The sequence below is a fragment of the Neomonachus schauinslandi genome, chromosome 5 (assembly GCF_002201575.2).
Source record: "Neomonachus schauinslandi chromosome 5, ASM220157v2, whole genome shotgun sequence".
NCBI classification, from domain to species: domain Eukaryota; kingdom Metazoa; phylum Chordata; class Mammalia; order Carnivora; family Phocidae; genus Neomonachus; species Neomonachus schauinslandi.
In genome coordinates this window covers 95,392,974-95,404,501 of record NC_058407.1, presented here as the reverse complement: position 1 = coordinate 95,404,501, position 11,528 = coordinate 95,392,974, and the positions used below count along the sequence as shown (strand labels likewise).

Here is an 11,528-nt window from a genome sequence, read left to right as displayed (position 1 = left end):
TGGCCCGAAGACCATTATAAGAACAGCAAGGAAGGAGGGTAGTGCCTCAAGGAGAAGAGTAGGAAATAAGATTGGGGAGGCAGCCCAGGGCCGGATCACCTAGGGCCTAGCAGACCATGGTGAGATGTTTGATTTTTTTTTTTTTAATATGATAAAAGGCCACTGGAAGGGTTTTGACCAGGGGAGAAATAAGAGCAGATTTATGTTTTTAAGAGGTCACTAAAACCTGTTGGTTGGAGAATAAACTGTATAGAAGCAGACAGATCTGTTATTGACATATTGGTAGAGATCATGTTGGCTTGAGTAAAGGTGGTAGTAACGGGTAGTAAAAGCAGTCAGTTCAGCAGGCAGGACTTGCTGATGAATTGGGCAGAGGGTGAGAATGTAATACAGAACTCAATACTAGTTCCTTTGTTTTTTAACTTAAGCGATGAGGTAGGAAAACTGGAGGAAGCACAAGTTAGTGGAGGAGTGAGCAGGAGCCTGGAGCACTTCTGGGTTTGAGATTCCCATTAGCCCTTCTTGTGGAGACATCCAATTCTGTAGCTTAGAGACCGGGTCCAAACTGGAGATTGAGATTTGATATAAATGGTATTTAAAGCCATGGGTCTGGGTCAGCTTTGGGAGGATCAGGGGCTTCCTTCTTCACTTTCAGCATCATCTTTGTAAAAAAGGCAAGAATTTTTTTTTTTTTTAATTTGACAGAGAGAGACAGCAAGAGACAGCAAGAGAGGGAACACTAGCAGGGGGAGTAGGAGAGGGAGAAGCAGGCTTCCCACGGAGCAGGGAGCCCGATGCGGGGCTCGATCCCAGGACCCTGGGATCATGACCTGAGCCGAAGGCAGGCGCTTAACGACTGAGCCACCCAGGTGCCCCCCAAAAGCAAGAATTTTTTAAATGAACATCTAACCCCCATTTCCCTGCTTAAGAAATAGAGTCTTATAGATAGTATAAGATTCTCCTCTAGCTTCTCACCATGTCTGAAGTCTCCACTTTTCTGAAATTTGTCTTTATCTAAGGAAAGTCTTGGTATGGGGGCGCCTGGGTGGCTCAGTCAGTTAAGCATCTGCCTTTGGCTCAGGTCATAATTCTTGGAATCCTGGAATCAAGCCCTGCATCATCAGGCTCCCTGTTTAGTGGGGAGTCTGCTTCTCCCTCTCCCTCTGACCCTTACCCCCCCCCGTTCGTGCCTCCCTTGTATGCTCTCTCTCTCTCAAATGAGTAAATAAAAAATCTTTTAAAAAAAAAAATTCTTGGGGCGCCTGGGTGGCTCAGTTGGTTAAGCGACTGCCTTCGGCTCGGGTCATGATCCTGGAGTCCCGGGATCGAGTCCCGCATCGGGCTCCCTGCTCGGCAGGGAGTCTGCTTCTCCCTCTGACCCTCCTCTCTCTCATGCTCTCTGTATCTCATCCTCTCTGTCTCAAATAAATAAATAAAATCTTAAAAAAAAAAAAAAAAAAAAAATTCTTGAGACAAGAAGGAAAGGAATCCAGTTTTCTAGTGGAGGGGCTGGCCTTAACAGATGGGAACAAGAGGCACATCATCCATTTTAACAGGAGGGAAGCTGACTGTGTGGATACTGACAATAGTCAAACTAGTAGATTTTGTAGTGAAGTAAGAAAATGAGGAATTTGTCTTCTCTAGGTTTCCAATAAAGTTATAAATGAGATTATCAATTGAGATTGAAAAAGGAAGAAGAGATCTTAGAAATTTCAAGAGTGAGGAAAAGGTGTGAAATTGTTTTCTTGGAGAATAGAGAGTTAATTGATTTTGGAAAATAAAGCTTTGCAGAGCAGTGCTGAGAGCCCACTTGAGATTATCATCTAAATTTAATGTGAGACCAGTTAACACGGTAGTGGATTTTTCCCCACCTATGTTTGCTTATTGAGTGCAAGCAAGCAGAGTAAGTAGAGTTGGAATTAACCAAGGGTTGGGATTTCACCAAGGAATACAAGAGGAGGGGAGGAAGTGCCAGGGAATTGCAAATTTGTGCAGAGGAGTGTGTAGAGTGATGAGTGAAATAATTTAAGTTGGGTGATGTGGGAAGTAAAAATAGAAGAAGAGTGATCAGCAGTGAAAACTTGATAGGGTTGATGGCTTAGAGATCAACATCTATTAAGAAATTGTTGCAGAGGAGGTAATGGTCAGCGTGAGATGCAAGAAACAGAGGTTTTAGAAGGAATGCATTTATTAATGACCCAGACTGGGGGGGTTCCCATGGGATTAAGTGACTGAGGTGGGCTGAAAACAAGATGACTGGAAATGAGTGGACAAGGGGAGTTGAGAGGCCAGCACACTGTTTCCATGGATGACAAAGTCACTAGGAATGATGATGATAGGAGTGGCGTAACCAAGAGAATGAATCAGGTCCTAAAATTTCCAAGGAAAGAGGGGAAGTAACCCAGGATATGAGCAGATGATTACAGTATCCTGATGGCATGTACCTCAAAGGATCTGAGTTTTTGAGAAATCGTTTGGAATAGGCAATGTGGAGCTCGGTAAGAATTACAAATGAGATGCCGAATCAGTCGGTAGTACTTCAACAGCAGTGAGATACTCTAACTTGAAGTTCAGAAGGGGGATCATGGAAAAAGTGGCATTTACGCTGGACTTTGAAAGGTGAGAGAATTTTGAGAGATTTTTGGAAAGATCTTTCCAGGCAGAGAAAATGTTATGACGAAAGAAGAGGGAGTTTTCGCTGTCTATTCTGCTGTCTATTCGGCCCACGACTGGTGCTTCTGCGCATCCGCCTTCAGCCCCGTTGCTAGGTTGTTAACGGCGCCCTGGCGTCGCCCGAGCTCTTTCATAGTAGGCCACCAGGTGGCAGTGTATATCCGTGAGCACCCTCCCATAGCTGAGGTGAGGCAAGTGAGGTGTGGATTGGTGTATTTAGTAAGGCTCGAGATGTTGTCATGGTCCTAGCAATGAAGTGGCAAAGCCCTCGAGAGAAGAGAATAAACCTGAGAACATTTAGGCAACAGATCAGGAAGAAGATGAAAGGAAGCTGTCTCAACATAAGGGTATGATGTGTAAAAAGTAAAGGCCACGCTTTCTTATATCTCACACAAAAATAAACTCAATGGATTAAAGCCCTAAATGTGAGACTTGAAGCCATAAAACTCCTGGAGGACGACATAGGCAATAATCTTTTAGCCACATTTTCCTAGGCCAGGGAAACAAAAGCAAAAATAAACTATTGGGACTACACCAAAATAACAAGATTCACACAGAGAAGAAAATCATCAACAAAACAAGAAGGCGACCTACTGAATGGGAAAAGATATTTGCAAATGAAGATGTGGTGTGTGTATATATAATGAAATGTTAGCCATAAAAAAGAATAAAATCTTGCCATTTGTGACAACATGGAGGGACCGAGAGGGTATTATACTAAGTGAAATAAGTCAGGACAAACACCGTATGATTTCACTTATATATGGAATCTAACATACAAATGAACAAACACATGAGCCAAAAAAAAGCAGAAACGGACCCATAAATATACAGAACACACTTTTGGTTGTCAGAAGGGAGGAGAGTATGAGAATGGGCAAAATGGGTGAAGGAGAGTGGGAGATACAGGCTTCCCAGCATGGAATGAATAAGTCATGGGGATGAAAGGCACAGCATAGGGAATATAGTTGATGGTATTATAATAGTGTTGTACCGGGGCACCTGGGTGGCTCAGTCGGTTAAGCGACTGCCTTTGGCTCAGGTCATGATCCTGGAGTCCCGGGATCGAGTCCCGCATCGGGCTCCCTGCTCGGTGGGGAGTCTGCTTCTCCCTCTGACCCTCCCAACCCTCCCCCCTCTCATGCTCTCTCTCTCAGTCTCTCTCTCTCAAATAAATAAATAAATAAATAAATCTAAAAAAAAAAAAATAGTGTTGTATGGTGACAGATGGTAACTACACTTACTGTGAGTGTAGCATGCCATCCAGACTTGTGGAATCACTGTATTGTACACCCTGAAGCTAATGTCACATTGTGTGTCAGGTATACATAAGAAGAAGTAGTAAAGGCCAAAAGAAGGAACCGCAGAGAAAGGAAGAGCCTTGCAGACCTGCGGTATTACAGTGGGAAGTGGGCACCAGAGCAATACTGAAAGAAAGACAGAAGCAGTGATCTTCTCCTTCTTCTTCTTTTCTTTCTTTCTTTTCTTTTTTTTTTTTGTTTTTTTACTTATTTACTCACAATTTTGAATAATTTAGAAAAACTATATACCGTACCTCACGCATTTTTGAGTTAACGTCTAAAATAAAAATTTTTCATGTTTAAATAGCTTCCAGGGATTAATTTTCTGCAGTCTAATATGTTAAGTATGTGCTTTGAGGGCCTTTGCTAGACTTTCCAGTGCCTTTGTGCAAATTTGGAAAAGATGTCCCTCTGGGAAAAAGCAGAAAGAACAGGTTTTCTAGGTATGGTGCCCTTGTGCAAAGAAAAAGATGCCCCTCCTTTTGACAGAAGATCAGGGCCTGGCCAGTGGACTGCAGACTATTGTTCAGCCTTTACTCACCCTAGGGAGCTGCACAGTTGGGTTTTGGCCTCCACTTCCCCCTGAACAGCACAGCCATACACATAGGCTTTGTAAGTTTTTGTGTCTGGAAGCCTTTAGATAGAGACATAGCTTACGAGTTTGTAGAAATACAAACCAAATGGCAAACCAGTAAGCTCATTCACACTTTCTGTAAAAAAAAGTCTGAGGTTTTTTTATTTCAAGTAAAAATGTTAATTTATATCCCTGTGTCAACCATCTTCCTTCTTAATTCTAAGACAGACAAGAGCTATGGAACTTTGCATAGGGTTTCTTTACTAGTTGATGCTCCTAAAACTTTAGCACACTGGGGCGCCTGGGTGGCTCAGTCAAGTTAAGTGTCTGCCTTTGGCTTGGGCCATGATCCCAGGGTCCTGGGATGGAGCTCCCTGCTCAGCGAAGAGTCTGCTTCTCCCTCTCCCTCTACTTCTCCACCCTGCTCACACTCTCTCTCTCTCTCAAATAAATAAATAAAATCTTTAAAAAAATAACTAAATTGGGGGCGCCTGGGTGGCTCAGTCGGTTGGGCGACTGCCTTCGGCTCAGGTCATGATCCTGGAGTCCCGGGATCGAGTCCCGAATCGGGCTCCCTGCTCAGCAGGGAGTCTGCTTCTCCCTCTGACCGTCCCCCCTCTCATCTTTCTCTCTCTCAAATAAATAAATAAAATCTTTAAAAATAAATAAATAAATAAATAAATAATAACTAAATTGTATTTATAAATAAATAAATAAATAAAACTTCAGCACACGTAAGAGTCACTTGGAAGGCTTGTTAGTACAGATTTCTTGGTCCCACCCTGCAGGCGTTCTGACTCTGCAGGTCTAGGGTGGAGCTGAAAATTTGCTTGTCTTCCGAGCTCCCAGGAGATGCTGATCTTGTCCATCCATGGATGATCACACTCTGAGTAACACTGGATGAAATAAGGCATTGCCTGCTTTAATATTTCCCATCAATGCCATAATGACTGCCACAGCTCTGTCCCTCAGGAGCTATGCACTCTCGGATTTTGCCTATTGCACCACAGTAACAATTTAAGATGGGTTAGAGATATGTTTTTCTTTTGCAAATGAGGAGAAAGCAGTGAAAAGTGGGAAAGAAAAAAGAGCATACCCGGCACATTCTTTTTTTTTTTTAAGATTTTATTTATTTATTTGAGAGAGAGAGGACAAAGGGAGAGTGAGAGGGAGAAGCAGACTCCCCACTGAGCAAGGAGCCAGAGAGATGCGGGACTTGACTTGATCCCAGGACCCTGAGATCATGACCCGAGCTGAAGGCAGACACTTAACCGACTGAGCCACCCAGGCGCCCAAACCCAGCACATTCTGAAGAAAAGCTGCTTCATGAAAGGAAACACATGAAAGTTGAAGATCTGGAAAATTATTTCGTTAAAAGTGGGTTGGAGGGGAAGGAAGGGATGAGTAGGTGGAACATAGACAATTTTTAAGGCACTGAAACTACACTGCATGATACTGTAATGGGCGATACAAGTCATTATAGGTTTGTCCAGACACATAGAATGTACAACACCAAGAGTAAACCCTAACATAAACTATGGATGTTGAGTGATAATGATGTGCCAGTGTAGGTTCATCAACTGTAACAAATGTAACATTCTGGTGAGGGATGTTGACAATGGATCTTCAAATAAACAAACAAAACCCCAAAGCCCTGTCATCAGAAAATAGGAACTGCAATTGGCATGAAACTGCAGTTGACATGCTATCTTAAGAGGAGGTAAAGATGGGTTGCCTAATGTCCAGAGTGGGAGTTAAGGAGATACCCCGGGAAGCGAAGAAGTCATTTTGCTGTGCAAATGACACTCTGATTTCCGAGGCTACATATGAAAAGAAATGCCTCGGAGGAATGACTGCCTGTGGGGTGAGCTATTTCCTGACCTCTGGTTCAAGGAATCCTCACTTTCAGTGCTTTATGGGACTCAGCGCCCACAGCTCAGAGCTTTACAATTTCCAAAGGACTTTAACATACTCGGTCCTCCCATAATTCAGTGCCTAGCACTGATGTTATGAATCTAAACCTCAAAGCAGAACTTAGCCAAGGTATACTGTTTGTAATAGGCTTTTGCACTTAATACCATATATTCTTTCTAACACCTGAAGCTGCATAGTATAAAGCTGATCGTTTGTGCTATTGGAAGCTATTGTATGCTTAAACCACAGTATTTATGACCACTATCCAGTAGCAGAGTTCCTTTTATTTATTTATTTTTAAAGATTTTATTTATTTATTTGGGGGGGGGAAGCACAGGCAGGGGGGGGGGGCAGAGGGAGAGGGAGAAGCAGACTCCCAGCAGGGAGCCCAATGGAGGGCCTGATCCCAGGACCTGAGCCTAAAGCGGACGCTTAACTGAGCCACCCAGGCGCCCCTCAGATTTCCTTTTATAATTGTGTTTCACTCAGTATTAAGTATTTTTTCATATGTTTCATTTCTGTAGCTGAGATAAATGGATGGGGGGGGGCAGAAATGAACCAGAAGTATGCTGGGTGACTGGACAATCTACACATGAATAATTGAAAATTATTAGTATCATATTCCTCAGCATAAGGAGAGGCAAGAAGAACTTTTATTTATTGACATTATATTAGGTACTTTGCCACTTTATTTGATTTAATCCTCCTGACAACCTATGAGATGGAACTTTAGCTACCTGGTTTGGGTTGCTAGATAAAATAGTTTTTTGGTATCAGTATGTCTCAAACATTGCATGGATGTATTAATAGTATAAAAAGTGTTCATCATTCATTTGAAATTCAATTTTAATGGCATTCTGTTTGGTTTTTGCTAAATCTGGCAACTCACCTGTTTCTTTTTCATCCCTCAAGTTAAGAATGAATTCTCTTCAAAACCCATTTCACTTCTTAAACAAATTGCCTAGCTAATACAGACATATCTCAGAGATAGTGCAGGTTCAGTTCCAGACAAGCACAATAAAACATATCACAATAAAGCAAGTCAAATGAATTTTATGGCTTCCCAGTGCATACAAAAGTTATGTGTATACTATACCATAGTCTATTAAGTAGTACGCACTGGCATCATGCTAAATTTAAGAACAATGTACATATCTTTTTTTTATATAAGATTTTATTTATTTGTCAGAGAGAGCGCACAAACGGGGAGCAACAGGCAGAGGCAGAGGGAGAAGCAGACTCCCTGCTGAGCAAGGAGCTCAATGCAGAACTTGATCCCAGGACCCCGAGATCATGACCTGAGCCAAAGGCAGGTGCTTAACCGACTGAGCCACCCAGGTGTCCACAATGTACATATCTTAATTTAAAAATACTTTATTGCTTAAAAATGCTAACCATCATCTGAGCTTTCAACCAGTGGTAATCTTTTTGCTAGTGGAGGGTCTTGCCTTGAGATTAATGACTGATGACTGATCAGGGTGGTGGTTGCTAAAGACTGGGGTGGTTGTGACAGTTTCTTTCTTTCTTTTTTTTTAAGTAAGCTCTAGGCCCAACATGGGGCTTGAATCCAAGACCCCAGATCAAGAGTCCCATGCTCTACCAACTGTGCCAGCCAGGCACCCCAAGACAATTTCTTAAAATAAGAAAACAGTGAAGTCTGCCCCCCATTGATTGATTCTTCCTTTCACAAATGATTTCTCTGTAGTGCACGATGCTGTTCGATAGCATTTCACTCACAGTAGAACTTCTTTCAAAATTGGAGTCAATCCTCTCAAACCCTGCTGCTGTCTTATCAGCTAAGATTATGTGATATTCTAAATCCTTTGTTGTCATTTCTACAATCTTCACAGCATCTTCAGCAGGAGTAGATTCCATCTCAAGAAACCACTTTCTTTGCTCCTCCATAAGAAGCAAGTCCTCATCTGTTCAAGTTTGATCATGTGATTAGAGCAATTCAGTCACATCTTCAGGCTCCACTTCCGACTGCAGTTCTCTTGCTGTTTCCATCCCATCTGCAGTTCCTTCTCCACAGAGATCATGAACTTCTCAAAGTCATCAGTGAGAGCTGAAATCACCTTCTTCCAAACTCCTGTTCATGTTGATACTGTGACCTCTTCCCATGAATCACAAATGTTCTTTTTTTTTTTTTTAAGATGTTATTTATTTGACAGAGAGAAAGCACAAGCAGGCGAAGTGGCAGGCAGAGGGAGAGGGCAGACACTTAACCGACTGAGCCGCCCAGGCACCCTGAATCATGAATGTTCTTAATGGCATCTGAAATGGTGAATCCCTGGGACACCTGCGTGGCTCAGTTGGTTAAGCGTCCAACTCTTGATTTTGGCTCAAGTCATGATCTCAGGGTCGTGGGATCAAGCCCTGCATCAGGCTCTGTGCTCAGCAGGGAGTCTGCTTAAGGATTCCCTCCCTCTCCCTCTGCCCTTCCCCCCTGCTCACACACACACTCATGGTCTCTCTCTTTCTCCCCCACCAAAATAAATAAATAAATCTTAAAATGGTAAATCCCTTCCACAAAATTTTTTATTTGCTTTGCCCAGATCCATCAGAGGAATCACTACCTGTGTTAGCTATAGCTATGTTAGCCTCACAAAATGTACTTCTTAAATAATAAGACTTGAGGAGTGCATGGGTGGCTCAGTTGGCTAAGCGTCCAACTCTTGATTTTGGCTAGGTCATGATCTCAGGGTCCTGGAATTAAGCCCCACATTAGGCTCTGTGCTCAGCAGGGAGTCTGCTTGAGATTCTCTCTTTTGCTCTCCCTCTGCCCCTCCCCCCGTATGTGCATGCACTCTCTTTCTCAAATAAATAAATAAATATTAAATAATAATAATAAGACTTGAAGTAGACTTATTCTTTGATCCACAGGCTACAGAATGGATGGTGTATTAGCAGTAATGAAAACAGTGTGAATCTCATTGGACATGTCCATCAGAGCTCTTGTGCATTGTCAATGAGCAGTCATATTTGGAAAGGAATCTTCTGAGCAGTAGGTCTCAACAGTGGGCTTAAAATACTCAGTAAACCATGTTGTAAACAGATGTGCTGCCATCCAGGCTTTGCAGTTCCATTTCGAGAGCACAGGCAGAGTAGACTTAGCAAAATTCTTGAGCATAGTTTGTTCAGATGGTGAATGAGCATTGGCTTCAGCTTACTCACCAGCTGCATTAGCCCTTATAAGAGAGTCAGCCTGTCCTCTGAAACTTTGAAGCCAGGCACTGACTTCTTTCTAGCTATGAAAGCTAGATGACATCTTCTTTCTTTCTCTTTCTTTCTTTGTTTCTCTCCTTCCTTCTTTCTTTCTAAGCTTGTTTGTATTTATTTTTTATTTTATTTTTTTTCAGATTTATTTATTTGACAGAGAAAGCACAAGCAGAGGGAGAGAGAGGGAGAAGCAGGCTCCCTGCTGAGCAAGGAGCCCGATGCGGGACTCGATCCCAGGACCCTGGGATCATGACCCAGGCCGAAGGCAGCCGCTCAACCAACTGAGCCACCCAGGCGTCCCTTTATTTATTTATTTATTTTTATTTATTTATTTGACAGAGAGAGAGCACAAGCAGGGGGAGCGGCAGGCAGAGGGAGAAGCAGGGTCCCTGCTGCACAGGGAGCCTGATGTGGGACTCGATCCCAGGACCCCAGGATCATGACCTGAGCCAAAGGCAGACGCTTGGCAGACGCTTAGCCGACTGAGCCACCCAGGCGTCCCCATACCTTCTTTCAATAAAAGGCAGTCTGTCTACATTTAACATCTGTTGCTTAGTGTAGCCACCTTCGTTAATGATCTGAGCTAGATCTTCTGGAGAACTTGCTGTAGCTTCTACATCAGCACTTGCTGCTTCACCTTCACTTGTATGTTACAGAGACGGCTTCTTTCCTTGAACCCCATGAACCAACCTCTGCTAGCTTTAAACTCGTCTCCTGCAGCTTCCTCATCTCTCTCAGTCTTCCTAGAATTGAAGAGACTTAGGGCGTTGCTCTGGATTAGGCTTTGGCTCAAGGGACTGTTGTGGCTGGTTTGATCTTCTATCCAGACCACTGAAACTTTTTCCATATCAGCAATGAGGCTGTTGTATTTCCTTATCTTTCCGTGTTCACTGGAATAACACTTTTTACTTCCTTCAAGAACTTTTCCTTTGTATTTACAACTTGGCTAACTGTTTGGTGCAAGAGGCCTGCCTCAGCTTTCAACATGCCTTCCTCACTAAGCTTAATCATTTCTAGCTTTGATTTAAAGTGAGAGATTTACAACTCTTCCTTTCACTTGAACACTTAGAGACTATCATAGGGTTATTAAGTGATCTAATTTCAATATTGTTGTGTCTCAGGAAATAGGGAGGCCTGAGGGGAGGGAGAGAGTCAGGGGAATGGCCAGTTAGTGGGGCACTCAGGACACACTAACATTTATCCATTAAGTTCATCATCTTATATGGGCACATTCGGGGGCACCCCAAAACAGTTACAGTGGTAACATCAAAGACCACTGATCATAGATTGCCATAACAAATATAATAATAATGAAAATGAAATATTGTGAGAATTACCAAATGTGACAGGGATACCAAGTGAGCAAATGCTGTTGGAAAAACGTTGCTGATAGACTTGCTCAACACAGGGTTGCCACAAACCTTAAATTTATAAAAAATGCGATATCTGCAAAGCACAGTAAAGCAAGCAAAGCAAAGTGCAATAAAACAAGGTATGCCTGTAATTTTGTCTCACTGGTGATTGGATTCTAAGAGGAGCTGAAAGTTAGAGGGAAAAGGTTGTTAAATGTTTTGGATAACTTTTACAGGAATCTACTGAAGGAACTGTAGGAAATCCCAGAAATTTAATTAATATTATTCCCAGATTTTTCAGAGTCTCAAGTCCTCAATCCTAATTTCAGGGAAGAATGATTTATTTCTCTTTACCTATCAGCCTTATGAATAGATATGTTGGTGAAATCTCACATTGAGAATTGTAAAATTTTTAAATGGGAAGAGACCTTAGAGATTGTCTAATTTTTTGAGTTTTCAGAACCTGACTCTGACGCATAAGCAAGAACCATTGTC

The 11,528-nt window shown here is 42.5% G+C and overlaps 1 pseudogene; it reads right to left on the bottom strand.

Moving 5' to 3' along the window:
* Positions 1–5,470: 5,470 nt before the first annotated feature.
* LOC123324859 lies at positions 5,471–10,760 on the bottom strand (annotated as a pseudogene).
* Between the last annotated feature and the right edge of the window lie 768 nt (positions 10,761–11,528).